Here is a 16106-nt window from a genome sequence, read left to right on the forward strand (position 1 = left end):
CCATGATCTTCCGTACCCTGTAAATAGGAGCGCCCTCGACAAGGACGGGGGGGGGGGAGGGAAGACGAATGGGGGCGCGAAGAAAAGGCTTGACACAAGAGACATGGAAGACAGGGTGGACGCGACGAAGATGTCGCGGAAGAAGCAGTCGCACAGCGACAGGATTGACGACCTGAGAGACACGGAACGGACCAATGAACCGCGGAGTCAACTTGCGAGAAGCTGTCGTAAGGGGAAGGTTACGAGTGGAAAGCCACACTCTCTGACCGCGACAATACCTAGGACTCTTAATCCTATGTTTATTGGCGGCTCTCACAGTCTGCGCCCTGTAACGGCAAAGTGCAGACCTGACCCTCCTCCAGGTGCGCTCACAACGTTGGACAAAAGCCTGAGCGGAGGGAACGCTGGACTCGGCGAGCTGGGACGAGAACAGAGGAGGCTGGTACCCAAGACTACTCTGAAACGGAGATAGCCCGGTAGCAGACGAAGGAAGCGAGTTGTGAGCGTACTCAGCCCAGGGGAGCTGTTCTGCCCAAGACGCAGGGTTTCGAAACGAAAGGCTGCGTAATATGCGACCAATCGACTGATTGGCCCTTTCTGCTTGACCGTTAGACTGGGGATGAAACCCGGAAGAGAGACTGACGGAAGCACCAATCAAACGACAGAACTCCCTCCAAAACTGTGACGTGAATTGCGGACCTCTGTCTGAAACGGCGTCTAACGGGAGGCCATGAATTCTGAACACATTCTCAATGATGATTTGTGCCGTCTCCTTAGCGGAAGGAAGCTTAGCGAGGGGAATGAAATGTGCCGCCTTAGAGAACCTATCGATAACCGTAAGAATCACAGTCTTCCCCGCAGACGAAGGCAGACCGGTAATAAAGTCTAAGGCGATGTGAGACCATGGTCGAGAAGGAATGGGAAGCGGTCTGAGACGACCGGCAGGAGGAGAGTTACCTGACTTAGTCTGCGCGCAGTCCGAGCAAGCAGCCACGAAACGGCGCGTGTCCCGCTCCTGAGTAGGCCACCAAAACCGCTGGCGAATAGAAGCAAGCGTACCCCGAACGCCGGGGTGGCCAGCTAACTTGGCAGAGTGAGCCCACTGAAGAACAGCCAGACGAGTAGAGACAGGAACGAACAGAAGGTTACTAGGACAAGCGCGCGGCGACGCAGTGTGAGTGAGTGCTTGCTTTACCTGTCTCTCAATTCCCCAGACAGTCAACCCGACAACACGCCCCTCAGGGAGAATCCCCTCGGGGTCGGTAGAAGCCACAGAAGAACTAAAGAGACGGGATAAGGCATCAGGCTTGGTGTTCTTATTTCCCGGACGATAGGAAATCACGAACTCGAAACGAGCGAAAAACAACGCCCAACGAGCCTGACGTGCATTAAGTCGTTTGGCAGAACGGATGTACTCAAGGTTCTTATGGTCAGTCCAAACGACAAAAGGAACGGTCGCCCCCTCCAACCACTGTCGCCATTCGCCTATGGCTAAGCGGATGGCGAGCAGTTCGCGGTTACCCACATCATAGTTGCGTTCCGATGGCGACAGGCGATGAGAAAAGTAAGCGCAAGGATGGACCTTATCATCAGACTGGGAGCGCTGAGACAGAATGGCTCCCACGCCCACCTCTGAAGCGTCAACCTCGACAATGAATTGTTTAGTGACGTCAGGAGTAACAAGGATAGGGGCGGATGTAAAACGCTTCTTGAGGAGATCAAAAGCTCCCTGGGCGGAACCGGACCACTTAAAGCAAGTCTTGACAGAAGTCAGAGCTGTGAGAGGGGCAGCCACTTGACCGAAATTACGAATGAAACGCCGATAGAAATTAGCGAAACCGAGAAAGCGCTGCAACTCGACACGTGACTTAGGAACGGGCCAATCGCTGACAGCCTGGACCTTAGCGGGATCCATCTGAATGCCTTCAGCGGAAATAACAGAACCGAGAAATGTGACAGAGGAGACATGAAAGGCGCACTTCTCAGCCTTCACGTAGAGACAATTCTCTAAAAGGCGCTGGAGTACACGTCGAACGTGCTGAACATGAATCTCGAGTGACGGTGAAAAAATCAGGATATCGTCAAGGTAAACGAAAACAAAAATGTTCAGCATGTCTCTCAGTACATCATTAACTAATGCCTGAAAGACAGCTGGAGCATTAGCGAGACCGAACGGCAGAACCCGGTATTCAAAATGCCCTAACGGAGTGTTAAACGCCGTTTTCCACTCGTCCCCCTCTCTGATGCGTACGAGATGGTAAGCGTTACGAAGGTCCAACTTAGTAAAGAACCTGGCTCCCTGCAAAATCTCGAAGGCTGACGACATAAGGGGAAGCGGATAACGATTCTTAACCGTTATGTCATTCAGCCCTCGATAATCCACGCAGGGGCGCAGAGTACCGTCCTTCTTCTTAACAAAGAAAAATCCCGCTCCGGCGGGAGAGGAAGAAGGCACCACGGTACCGGCGTTGAGAGAAACAGACAGATAATCCTCGAGAGCCTTACGTTCGGGAGCCGACAGAGAGTATAGTCTACCCCGAGGGGGAGTGGTCCCCGGAAGGAGATCAATACAACAATCATACGACCGGTGAGGAGGAAGGGAGCTGGCTCTGGACCGACTGAAGACCGTGCGCAGATCATGATATTCCTCCGGCACTCCTGTCAAATCACCAGGTTCCTCCTGAGTAGAGGGGACAGAAGACACAGGAGGGATAGCAGACATTAAACACTTCACATGACAAGAAACGTTCCAGGATAGGATAGAATTACTAGACCAATCAATAGAAGGATTATGACATACTAGCCAGGGATGACCCAAAACAACAGGTGTAAAAGGTGAACGAAAAATCAAAAAGGAAATGGTCTCACTGTGGTTACCAGATACTGTGAGGGTTAAAGGTAGTGTCTCACATCTGATACTGGGGAGAAGACTACCATCTAAGGCGAACATGGGCGTGGGCTTCCCTAACTGTCTGAGAGGAATGTCATGTTTCCGAGCCCATGCTTCGTCCATAAAACAACCCTCAGCCCCAGAGTCTATCAAGGCACTGCAGGAAGCAGCTGAACCGGTCCAGCGTAGATGGACCGACAAGGTAGTACAGGATCTTGATGGAGAGACAGGAGTAGTAGCGCTCACCAGTAGCCCTCCGCTTACTGATGAGCTCTGGCTTTTACTGGACATGACATGACAAAATGTCCCGCAGAACCGCAATAGAGGCAAAGGCGGTTGGTGATTCTCCGTTCCCTCTCCTTAGTCGAGATGCGAATACCTCCCAGCTGCATGGGCTCAGTCTCTGAGCCGGTGGGAGGAGATGGTTGAGATGCGGAGAGGGGAAACACCGTTAACGCGAGCTCTCTTCCACGAGCTCGGTGACGAAGATCTACCCGTCGTTCTATGCGGATGGCGAGTGCAATCAAAGAGTCCACGCTGGAGGGAACCTCCCGGGAGAGAATCTCATCCTTAACCTCAGCGTGGAGTCCCTCCAGAAAACGAGCGAGCAACGCCGGCTCGTTCCAGTCACTGGATGCAGCAAGAGTGCGAAACTCTATAGAGTAATCCGTTATGGATCGATCACCTTGACATAGGGAAGCCAGGGCCCTGGAAGCCTCTTTCCCAAAAACTGAACGATCAAAAACCCGTATCATCTCCTCTTTAAAGTTCTGATAAACGTTAGAACACTCAGTGGGCTGCCCAGAGTAACATGGTGGGTTATTAACCCTAGGTTCCGGAGACTCGGAAGACCAGGAAGTAGCTGGTGGCACGAGACGAAGACTCTGAAACTGTCCTGAGAGATCGGAGACCTGAGCGGACAGGGTCTCAACGGCATGACGAGCAGCAGACAATTCCTGCTCGTGTCTGCCGAGCATTGCTCCCTGGATCTCGACGGCAGTGTTGCGAGAATCCGTAGTCGCTGGGTCCATTCTTGGTCGGATTCTTCTGTTGTGCTGCAGAATGAGGACCCAAAAGCGACGTAATAGTAACAGAGTCTTTATTCCAGAATAAAACAAATAATGATTCTCCTGGATACTATCCTCTCGTCAACAGAGAGGAACGACTGGAGACGCGACCACAGACTGCAGGTCGCTTCAGGAAGGCACTGGCCGTAGCTGACATTGACACCTGCTCACACGCAGCATCTGAAGAAGGCAAAGAACACGACAGGGCGGAACAAGGACACAGGAACAGCAAACGTCAAACAAGAATCCGACAAGGACAGAAGCGGAAAACAGAGGGAGAAATAGGGACTCTAATCAGAGGGCAAAATAGGGGACAGGTGTGAAAGAGTAAATGAGGTCGTTAGGAGAATGAGAAACAGCTGGGAGCAGGAACGGAACGATAGAGAGAGAGAAAGAGGGAAAGAACCTAATAAGACCAGCAGAGGGAAGCACAGGGACAAGACATGATGAAAGACAAAACATGACAACAGTATTGTTTAATTCAATTTCACATATTTAATTGTTTCGTATTTCATTTCGTATTTGTTAAATCTTTTGGTTCAACCTTAATGCATAATAAGCATCAACGGGGGAACATATTAGGTGTACGCTAATAAGCTGTAGAAAGAATATATCAATTTACACTTTCCTTGGCTCATCGCGCTCTAGCGGGTCTTTAAAGCAGGCACCTGCAAATTGACTTCGGTCATCAGTCAAACAGTGTTTCCACCGACACATTGGTGTGGCTGACTTCCGGATTAAGAGAGCAGTGTGATAAGAAGTGCCGATGCCAGGCGGGTCATGTTTTGGAGGATGCATGACTCGACCTTCGCCTCTCCCAAGTTTGTTGGGGAGTTGCAGCGATGAGCCAAGGTCTTAATTCAGGGAGAACATGGGTAAAATAAATATGCTTGTGGCTTTACCACCCTGAACACGCCTGGTCTCGTCTGATCTCGGTAGCAGGATCAGGCTTGGTTAGTTCTTGGATGGGAGGCTGCCTGGGAATATCATGTGCTGGGAACTCTTTATTTATTTTTTGAACCAAAAATAAATTAAATGATCATGAGTGTTGCATTGTAGGCTACATCTTTAAAAACAACTTTTTCAAAGTGAATTTCTGTTTTCTCATTGAAAAGTGTTTCTTGCTCTCTTGGCCTTCTTCAGAGCTTTTAAACTAAATACTAAACCATCTTTTGATTTGTTAATGTGTCGGCACCAGGGACTCTGGATGTGGCTGCGGTATTGATGTCATGTTAATCAGGCCTTTTGAGTTGAACAGATTGTTTTAGTTTTGTAAGCAAGGCCATCTTTTTAATTATTTTATAGATCAAGTCTTAGTAGTCATTCTGATCTCGTTCCCAATTATTAGTGCTTTAGTTTATTATGTTGCTGTCCAGTGGTTCTGAATTTGCGATGTACCCGACTGTCCGTTTTTCTGTGCAATAGCCTTTTGATTTGAACATTTGAAAAGTTTTAGTGTGTGTACTAGGCTATTTGATTTAATTTATATACAGTATGTTACAACACTTTGGTTTCACTAATATGTTGAAATGGAACCATATCTGTTTCTGTCTTCAGTCCTTTTTAGATAGGATAGATGTGCTATATGGGCTACAGTATAGGTTGAATGCAATAGTCTGCCTATAACCAGCCTGAGTAGGCCTATAACTCCTATTCTATTCAGAGTTTAGAGAAATTAATTGGCATGTAAATTGTATGCATGTCTGTTGAGTTTGGAAAAATCCACCCGCACTCTGCCCGCCCCACCTACTCAGCCAGTCAGAAGCTGCTACTGCTTTGCTGGCGTGGCATACTGCATACTTTTTACTAAACAGTAGGCTACGTGCTTAATAGTATGTGACGATGAGTACATAGTATGCAGTTTAAATATGTAGTACACGTCCAGAAATAGAGGGTCTCTAGGTGAGGGGAGCAATGACACATTTTTGTTTCCTGTGTGTGTTCTGTTGACATTGAAAAGCACAAACTCTCAACTACACTCAGAGGGATCCTCCTGAATTTTGCGAGGGCAATTGAACTCTCTTTAATATGTTTTTTCATTTTTCTGTTAGCAGTGTGTTAATCTGTTACAGTGAGGTACAGGATCAACATCTCCAGGGAATATCCACGTTTTTCCACATGGAACAAGATGCAATATGGTCAAAGTGTTAGTTAAAGGCCCAATGCAGTCAAAATGCAGTTTTCCTGTGCTTTGTAATATATTGTACAACAGCTGATGAAACTAACACTGTAAAAGTGTGAAAAATGTGATCATTGTTATTTTCTGAATGTATTTTCAACCAGAAACTATCTACACAGAACCTTCTAATCAGCAGGTTTTGCATGGGTGGAGTTTCGGCTTGCCTGGTGACATCACCAGGGCGGTAAATAAGATAACAAAAAGAGTTCAAAATCTCTCTGCCAATGACAGTTACATTTTCAGTTTTCAGGTGCTCTCCCCACAGACCACTCCAGACAGTCCTAGCAAAATTATTGCTTGAGAAATAGTTTTTTGTTGTTATATAGCGATCTGTTTATAAAAAATAGAACACTATTAGGCTACAGTTAGGTACTTATTTGTTACCCAGAAATGATTTGATATTGATTTAAAAACAGCTGCATTGGGCCTTTTAAGATGATCAAGCTTTCAGCTTGAACTGGACTGTAGGTGCCTTCAGAAGTGTGTTACATTATGGGATAAACTTGACAAAAACCATGTGATCAAAGGTCATGAGGTTTTGACTGCAGTCGACTGCAAATTTCTGCAGTTGCTGTTCACCAACTTCGTCCTGCAGACATCACTTGCATTGTGGGAGGCTCTATTGTCAACCAATCATTAGGGTGTTTTGTTTAAAACATGCAAACGTGACTGAAACAGGAACCAACTTTGCCGCAATTCATTTATACAGTGGATATGTACAATTGAATGTGATATTGGAGTCTCTCTTACCAATTGATAGTACAATGTACACACATATATTTACAGTTTGTGTGTGTGTTGGAGACATGTTTATTAACATTACAAAGGAAAACTTTTAAAACAATGGAAACACTACCATGTTGCACTGAGCCTTGCTGTTGGAAAACCACATCAGTGTCTGACTTTATGCTGTCGCAGATGCACCTCCCCCGACTTCTCTCCTCTACTTTCGTCTACAGTCGGTTGCTTTCGCCTTACTACTCAAACTCGCCCAACGTGTTCCTAAACTGAGTGTGTTGTGGAGTGCTGGGTAAGAACTATGTACTGAGATATGTAGGCAGAACAACACATGTAGGGAGTAGGGGTAACTACCCCCCTGGAGTAACTGCACCTCCCCCCACCACCTTGTTTTTGTAATTTTATTTAAAGTTGTAGATACAGTTGAAGTAGGAAGTTTAGCCAAATACATTTAAACTCAGTTTTTCACAATTCCTGACATTTAATCCTAGTAAAAAAGCCCCGTCTTAGGTCTGTTAGGATCACCACTTTATTTTAAGAATGTGAATGTCAGAATAATAGTTGAGAGACTTAATTCACATACACTCAATTAGTATTTGGTAGCATTGCCTTTAACCTCTTGACGCTAGTGGTCAGAATATATATATATATTTTTAAATAACGTTCCCAAGGTAAACAGACTATTTCTCAGGTCCAGATCGTAGAATATGCATATAATTTACAGATTAGGATAGAAAACACTCCAAAGTTTCCAAAACTGTCAAAATATTGTCTGTGAGTATAACAAAACTGATTCTGCAGGCGAAAACCTGAGGAAATATAACCCGGAAGTGATTTTTTATTCTTTTTTTTTTTTTTTTTTAATCTGTGTTTCCTGGCTCGTCTATCTTCCATTTAAAGGGGTATCAACCAGATTCCTTTTCCAATGGCTTCCTCAGGCTGTGACCAGGCTTTAGACATAGTTTCAGGCTTTTATTTTGAAAAATTAGCGAGATTTTTCAAAACTAGTCAGGTGTCCTCTGATTAGTTCCTGCGCACGAGAGGGGTAGCTCTCCATTTTCTTTCTCTCTTTTATTGAATGGGTTACGGTCCGGTTGAAATATTATCGATTATGTTTGTTAAAAAAACCTGAGGATTGATTATAAAAAACATTTGACATGTTTCTACGACCATTACGGATACTTTTTGGAATTTTCGGCGAACGGAACGAGGCTTTGGTTTTCTGAACATAACGCGCAACCCAAATGGCGTTTTTTTGTTATAAAAGTAATATTTATCGAACAAAAAGAACACTCACTCTCGTGAGTGCAAACATCCGAAGATTATCAAAGGTAAGCGATTCATTTTATTGCTTTTCTGGCTTTCGTGACCATGCTAATTTGGGGCTAGCTGTTGTAGCATTGATTGATACACTCACAAAAGCTTGGATTGCTTTCGCTGCAAAGCATATTTTCAAAATCTGACACGATAGGTGGATTAACAACAAGCTAAACTGTGTTTTGGTATATTTCACTTGTGATTGCATGATTATAAATATTTTTAGTAATATTTTGCGCCCTGCAATTCAGCGGTTGTTTAGGAAAATTATCCCGCTAAAGGGATCCGTAGCGCAGAGAAGTTAACTTGGGTCAAACATTTCAGGTAGCATTCCACAAGCTTCCCACAATAAGTTGGGTGAATTTTGGACCATTCCTCACACGCTTTTTTATGGCGGTTTTGGAGGAGTGGCTTCTTCCTTGCTGAGCGGCGTTTCATGTTATGTCAATATAGGACTCGTTTGACTGTGGATATAGATACTTTTGTACCCGTTTCCTCCAGCATCTTCACAAGGTCCTTTGCTGTTGTTCTGGGAATGATTTGCACTTTTCGCACCAAAGTACGTTCATCTCTAGGAGACAGAACGTGTCTCCTTCCTGAGCGGTATGACCGCTGCGTGGTCCCATGGTGTTTATACTTGCGTACTATTGTTTGTACAGATGAATGTGGTACCTTCAGGTGTTTGGAAATTGCTCCCAAGGATGAACCAGACTTGTGGAGGTCTACAATTTTTCTTCTGAGGTCTTGGCTGATTTCTTTTGATTTTCCCATGATGTCAAGCAAAGAGGAACTGAGTTTGAAGGCCTTGAAATACTTTCACAGGTACACCTCCAATTGATTGAAATGATGTCAATTAGCCTATCAGAAGCTTCTAAAGCGATGACATCCTTTTCTGGAATTTTCCAGGCTGTTTAAAGGCACAGTCAATTTAGTGTATGTAAACTTCTGACCCACTGGAATTGTGATACAGTGAAATAATCTGTCTACAAACAATTGTTGGAAAAAATACTTGTGTCATGCACAAAGTAGATATCCTTACCGACTTGCCAAAACTATATTTTGTTAACAAGAAATTTGTGGAGTGATTGAAAAAAGAGTTTTAATGACTCCAACCTAAGTGTATGTAAACTTCCGACTTCAACTGTATATTCCAATGAATATCTACAAATATATGTTTTAAATATACAAGTAGGAAACCCTTGACATAAATAATCCACTTGTTTAGAGAAAAAAATGTAGAACATTTTTGAGTAAAGTAGTAATATGTTGGATGAGTGTGTTGGGGTCAACATTTAAGAGAGATTTTCAATTGGCGTCTCTCCCCCTGTTTTCAGTCACAGGTGGGACTGGATTAGGCGTGAGCAGTGCAGGAGGTGGGTTCATGAGTTGTGCTCCAATTTTACTGGAGTTAGCTTTATTTGTGTCCTACAGGTACAAATAACTTCCATGATGGCGTAGCAGTGGGATGTTTTGATTGTCTTGTCCCGTCCCTTGTATATATAGTTTCTTTCTTCGTATATATTTCGTATATATTTTTTATCAAATTTTTCCGTAATTTTTCCATCTACAGACTGAACATACTCTCCTGCAACCCGCCTCACTCAATGTGGTATGGATCTGCTATTTTTTATACTTTAGAACCTTAACCCCCTTCAGGAGATAGCCAGCTTACTAGCTACTAGCTAGTAGTCAGTTATCCACTGCTAGCGGTCATCGCCATTAACTCGGACATCTGCCAGCTTCAGCCCGGTCACTCCTGCCGGCCTGCACAGCGCGTAATCAACCAGAGCATATCGGACTGCTTTTCTCCACCATATCTCCGGATTCCTACCGCAAGCTCTGAACCTTTACTCCGGATCATCACAGTTAGCTAGCTGCTATCTGATTGGCTACTCCTGGTTAACGTCTCTGTCCTAAAGCAAGCACCAGTTAGCCTGGAGCTAACCTCAAATCTAGGCCCATCTCCCGGCTAGCCGAAGAGATCTATCAAGCAATTCCTGGGCTTCAATGACCTCTTTTGCCCATTGGCCTGGACCCTTTGCTGCCGACACGGAGCCCCGCCGATCCATCACGACTGGTCTGCCGACGTAACCGTCTGAGGGGGTTTCAACAGGCTCCCCCGTTGTGATGTCCCGCTGAGGCCCATCTGCTAGCCTGCTGCTAGCCCCAGCCTGCTAGCTGTCTGAATCCCCGTGCCTCCAACTCGCCTAGCTACTCACTGGACCCTATGATTACTTGGCTACAAATTCCCTCTCCCTAATGTCAAAATGCCTTGTTTATTGCTGTTTTGTTTAGTAATCTTGGTCTTTTTCACTGTGGAGCCTCCAGCCCTGCTCAATATGCCTTAGCTAGCTCTGTTGTTCCACCCCCCCACACGTGGTGACCTCACCTGGCTTAAATGGTGCTTCTAGAGACAAAACCTCTCTCATCATCACTCAATGCCTAGGCTTACCTCCACTGTACTCATATCCTACCATACCCTTGTCTGTACATTTTTCCTTGAATCTATCCTTCTGTGCCCAAAAACCTGCCCCCTTTACTCTCTGTTCCGAACGCACTAGACCACCAGTTCTTTTAGCCTTTAGCCATACTCTTATCCTAATCTTCCTCTGTTCCTCTGGTGATGTAGAGGTTAACCCAGGCCCTGCAGCCCCCAACGTCACTCCCATTCCCCAGGCGCTCTCATTTGTTGACTTCTGTAACCGTAAAAGCATTGGTTTCATGCATGTTAACATTATTCACTGCTTTAGCACACTCCGCCAACCCGGATGTCCTAGCCGTGTCTGAATCCTGGCTTAGGATGGCAACCAAAAATCCTGAAATTTCCATCCCTAATGTCAGAGTCGTGTGTATAGGTGGCAGGGAAGTCAGGCGCAGGAGAGTCAAACGAAGTGTAAAATGGAGTCTTTTAATGAAAGTCCAAAAACATGCTCCATAACACTAATAAGAAACGAACAAACAAATATGGGTACGAAGACCCGTCGCGCACCTATACACATAAAAAACAATACTAACAAGAAACAATCTCTGACAAAGACATGAGGGGAAACAGAGGGTTAAATACACAAGAGGTAATGGATGGGATTGAAAACAGGTGTGTGGGAAGACAAGACAAAACCAATGGAAAATGAAAAATGGATCGATGATGGCTAGAAGACCGGTAACGTCGACCGCCGAACACCGCCCGAACAAGGAGAGGCAACGACTTCGGCAGAAGTCGTGACACCTAATTACAACATTTTCCGACAAGATAGAACTTCCAAAGGGGGCGGAGTTGCAATCTACTGGGGAGGTAGCCTAGTGGTTAGAGCGTTGGACTTGTAACCGAAAGGTTGTAAGTTCGAATCCCCGAGCTGACAAGGTAATCTGTCGTCCTGCCCCTGAACAAGGCAGTTAACCCACTGTTCCTAGGCCGTCATTGAAAATAAGGATTTGTTCTTAACTGACTTGCCTAGTTAAATAAAGATAATATCAGATGTTAGATAAAAAATAAAAAATAAATAAAATAAAAAACTCAAATTTGTAAGTCGCTCTGGATAAGAGCGTCTGCTAAATGACTTAAATGTAAATGTAATGTAAAATGTAGCCTGCAGAGGTCTGTCATACTATCCAGGTTTGTGCCCAAACAATTCGAGCTTCTACTTTTAAAAATCCACCTTTCCAGAAACAAGTGTCTCACCGTTACCGCTTGTTAAAGACCCCCTTCAGCTGTGCTCTGGACACCATATGTGAACTGATCGCCCCCCATTGATCTTCAGAGTTCGTACAGTTAGGTGACCTAAACTGGGACTCCGGCCGTCCTACAATCTAAGCTAGATGCCCTCAATCTCACACAAATTATCAAGGAACCTACCAGGTACAACCCTAATTCCGTAACCATGGGCACCCTCTTAGATATCATCCTGACCCACTTGCCCTCTAAATACACCTCTGCTGTCTTAAACCAGGATCCCAGCGATCACTGCCTCATTGCCTGCGTGCGTAATGGGTCTGCGTTCAAACGACCACCCCTCATCAGTGTCAAACGCTCCCTAAAACACTTCAGCGAGCAGGCGTTTCTAACCGACCTGGCCTGGGTATCCTGGAAGGATATTGACCTCATCCCGTCAGTAGAGGATGCCTGGTTGCTCTTCAAAAGTGCTTTCCTCTCCATCTTAAATAAGCATGCCCTGCCCCATAAAAAAAAAAAATGAACTAAGAAGAAATATAGCCCTTGGCTCACCCCAGACTTAACTGCCCTTGACCAGCACAAAAACATCCTGTGGCGTTCTGCATTAGCATCAAATAGCCTCTAGAATTGGCTTCCTATTTCGCAACAAAGCTTCCTTCACTCATGCTGCCAAACATTCCCTCGTAAAACTGACTATCCTACCGGTCCTTGACTTCGGCGATGTCATTTACAAAATAGCCCCTACCACTCTACTCAGCAAACTGGATGTAGTCTATCACAGTGCCATCCATTTTATCACCAAAGCCCCAAATACTACCCACCACTGCGACCTCTATGCTCTCGTTGGCTGGCCCTCACTACATATCTGCCGACAAACCCACTGGTTCCAGGTCATCTATAAGTCTTTGCTAGGTAAAGCCCCGCCTTATCTCAACTCACTGGTCACCATAGCAACACCCACCCGTATCACACGCTCCAGCAGGTATATTGCACTGGTCATCCCCAAAGCCAACACTTCCTTTGGCCGCCTCTCCTCTCCTTTCTCTGCTGCCAATGACTGAAACGAATTGCAAAATTCTCTGAAGCCTTATATCTCCCTCTCTAACTTTAAGCATCAGCTGTCAGAGCAGCTTACCGATCACTGTACCTTTACACAGCCAATCTGTAAATAGCATACCTGACTACCTCATCCCCATATTATTACTTACCCTCTTGCTCTTTTGCACCTCAGTATCTCTACTTGCACATCATCATCTACACATATATCACTCCAGTATTAATGCTAAATTGTAATTATTTTCGCCTCTATGCCCTATTTATTGCCTACCTCCCTACTCTTCTACATTTGCACACACTGTACATAGATCTTTCTATATTTCTTTTCTTTTGTGTTATTGACTGTACGTTTGTTTATGTGTAACTGTGTTGTTGTTTTTGTCACACTGCTTTGCTTTATCTTGGCCAGGTTGCAGTTGTAAATGAGAACTTGTTCTCAACTGGCCTACCTGGTTAAATAAAGGTGAAATAAAATAATAATAATTAGAATCGTGCAATAGCAGAGCATAAGAGTTACCGCATCATTGTTACACTGAGTTAATTTGTCAAGTTAATGTTATTACATGTTATATTCCAATGTTATTTAATGTTATTATTTATATTCCATTCTAATATTATATTCCAATTCATTTATTTTTTATGGATTAAAAACAACTATAAAAACCTTTTGCTCCTGATTGTCATTTTAAAGACTGCTGGGATTTTAAATCTTGCATTATTCAAATCATATTTATTGCAATTGTACATAATGTATTGTTTGGAAAAGGAACAACAAAGAAATAACAAAGAAAGTTAGTGTGCAAGTGAGTTAAAAAGAGGGACTTTACATCAAATCTCCTCATAGTGCAGATATTAATGGTGGAAAATGGGCAACACCATTTCCCCCCATATTTGATTTAAATCATTCAAATAAGACAACTAGACTTACCTTTTAAGTATTACTTACTAAAGAATTTCTAAATAAAACGGATTAAATGGATTTTAACACACTTGTGTGAAACTCTATGCCATAATCTTCTACCAGTGTACTTTAAAAAAACACAGCTTGTCCAACAACATTTCATGAAATAACCAAAATAGTGTCAAATGTAGCCATTTATTTCCCTCTATAGTTTATTCGCCTAAGCATGACCTTCATCCACATTAAAAAAAAATCCAAACGTTTTTTGTTTCAGCAATTAGACGTTGTTCTTAGGGGGGGCTAGTTACCCCCTGGTACCCTAAGCTTTATAAAAGCTGTAGGGATTCATGTAGGTGTGTCATGTCAGAGTTATTCTGCATCCATCAAGTGAGAGAGGTTTGCTAAATTGCTCATAATCTCTCGTGGACAGACGCAAAATAACATAAAATGGTATCGTAGAATCTGTCAACAGACTTTAGGATGCAACGACTAAGGTGTTCGATTGCACAGATTTTTCATCACTCATTTGGACAAGTCACTATTTCGCAGGTCTTCGCATCTTTTGAATTACATAAGGGAGGGGGGTGGAGGGGGGTGGAGCTACCGCTCTACTTCCGCTCGTCATTCTGGTATCTTTTTTAACAAATCTCCCCGCTTAATTTGATTGAGCATCTGACGCAATTACACACAAATTTAGTTCTGGGTTTCTGAGATGATGTTGCTTACAAAGCCCTTGGGATACTAACTTGTGAATAATGCAACAACTTGATATGTTGAAATGTATCCTTAGGCATTTTTCCTGCAGCATGAATTGTATCCAGGGAATTTGTATTTCATCCAATTATTTTCTAATGAAAAGTATGCAGTATTGCAGAGGGAACTATGGAAAGGCTTTGCCTTTGGGGTAAGCTAACACAGGGTTACATATTACAGGACATTGTTCTAGTAAGTATGTACATGTTATTATGCAAGTAAAGTGATATTTCTGTGAGGTAATCAAGGTTTTCAGCAGCACCTGTTTGGATAAAGTAATTATAGAAAACCTTGTGCTTTATATGTGCTAGATATGCCAGACCTTTTGTATAACAAAGTCCTTGTTTATGTTCTTATGTGCACTTAAGTTGACCACAGAAAGTACACAGGTTTCATGGTTGTATTCCCTGGCCATGACACATTTTCCTTATCAAAGGGACCTTGGTCTAGAACAGAAAGCATCGTTATTTAGGAGTGCAATGGCCTGGATTTCTTCACAAATGCATTTCAGAGAATCGGAAGACAACCTGCCTTCAGCGCTTCCTCACAATTCACAGGCTGACTCGCCTGACCCTGCAGTCCAATCGGAAGATCTGAAACCCAAGCAGAACTCCACTATTCCCTGTAAGGCATGAAACTAATTCCTCTGACTCACCGCCAAGGGAGGGAACAATTCATTAAAACTAATGGACTCGTAAGACCATCTAAATACAAAAAAGTATTCCTAACGCTCCGTTCTGTGCCTATTTTGTATAATATATTTTACATTTTTAATAGGGGAAAGGGAAGATTGAGTTATTTGGTATAAGTATATATAAAAAAAAGGTTTAATGATGTTTGTCTTCAGTCAATGCTTTGAGGTATAATGGTTTAGCTGGTGCTCCATAATAGTGTGTGCCTGTATGTGTGCATAGATAGATGGATGGACGTCTCTCAGATGCGGCATAAACGTACAGAAGAGTCATTTCTGAGGAGTTATTTCTGACGGAGAGAGAAAGTGTGTCTCATAGAGAACCTCCGTGGAGAATATGGGAGCTGAATTTAATCACAGATAGGCAAACTGGCCGTGGGCTCAGTGAAAAAGCTCTGCATTTTTCTGGCTGAATATTCATCTGTGCCCTCTTCTCTGCTCGCTGTCTTCACAGGAAGGAAAGTCATTGTTGATTGCCTCTTTTTTCATTCTGCAGGTTTATTTAAGCAGTTTGGTTCTGTTTCACACACTAAATCTTAAATGTTATAAGCACTGGCAAAACAGAGAATTCAAATAAAGGTATCCCTTGTTTTTCCCTATGTCACGCTCGTTGATAGGAGACCAAGGCGCAGCGTGCGTAGAGTTCCACATTCTTTAATAGTGAAACTTACAACAAAGAATATAACAAACGTGCAGTATTGCAGTGCACACGGCAACTATACAAAAACAAGATCTCACAACACAAATGAGGAAAATGGCTACCTAAATATGATCCCCAATCAGAGACAACGATAAACAGCTGTTTCTGATTGGGAACCATATCAGGCCAACATAGAAATACAAA

This window comes from Salvelinus namaycush, chromosome 22 (assembly GCF_016432855.1).
Source record: "Salvelinus namaycush isolate Seneca chromosome 22, SaNama_1.0, whole genome shotgun sequence".
Classification (NCBI taxonomy): domain Eukaryota; kingdom Metazoa; phylum Chordata; class Actinopteri; order Salmoniformes; family Salmonidae; genus Salvelinus; species Salvelinus namaycush.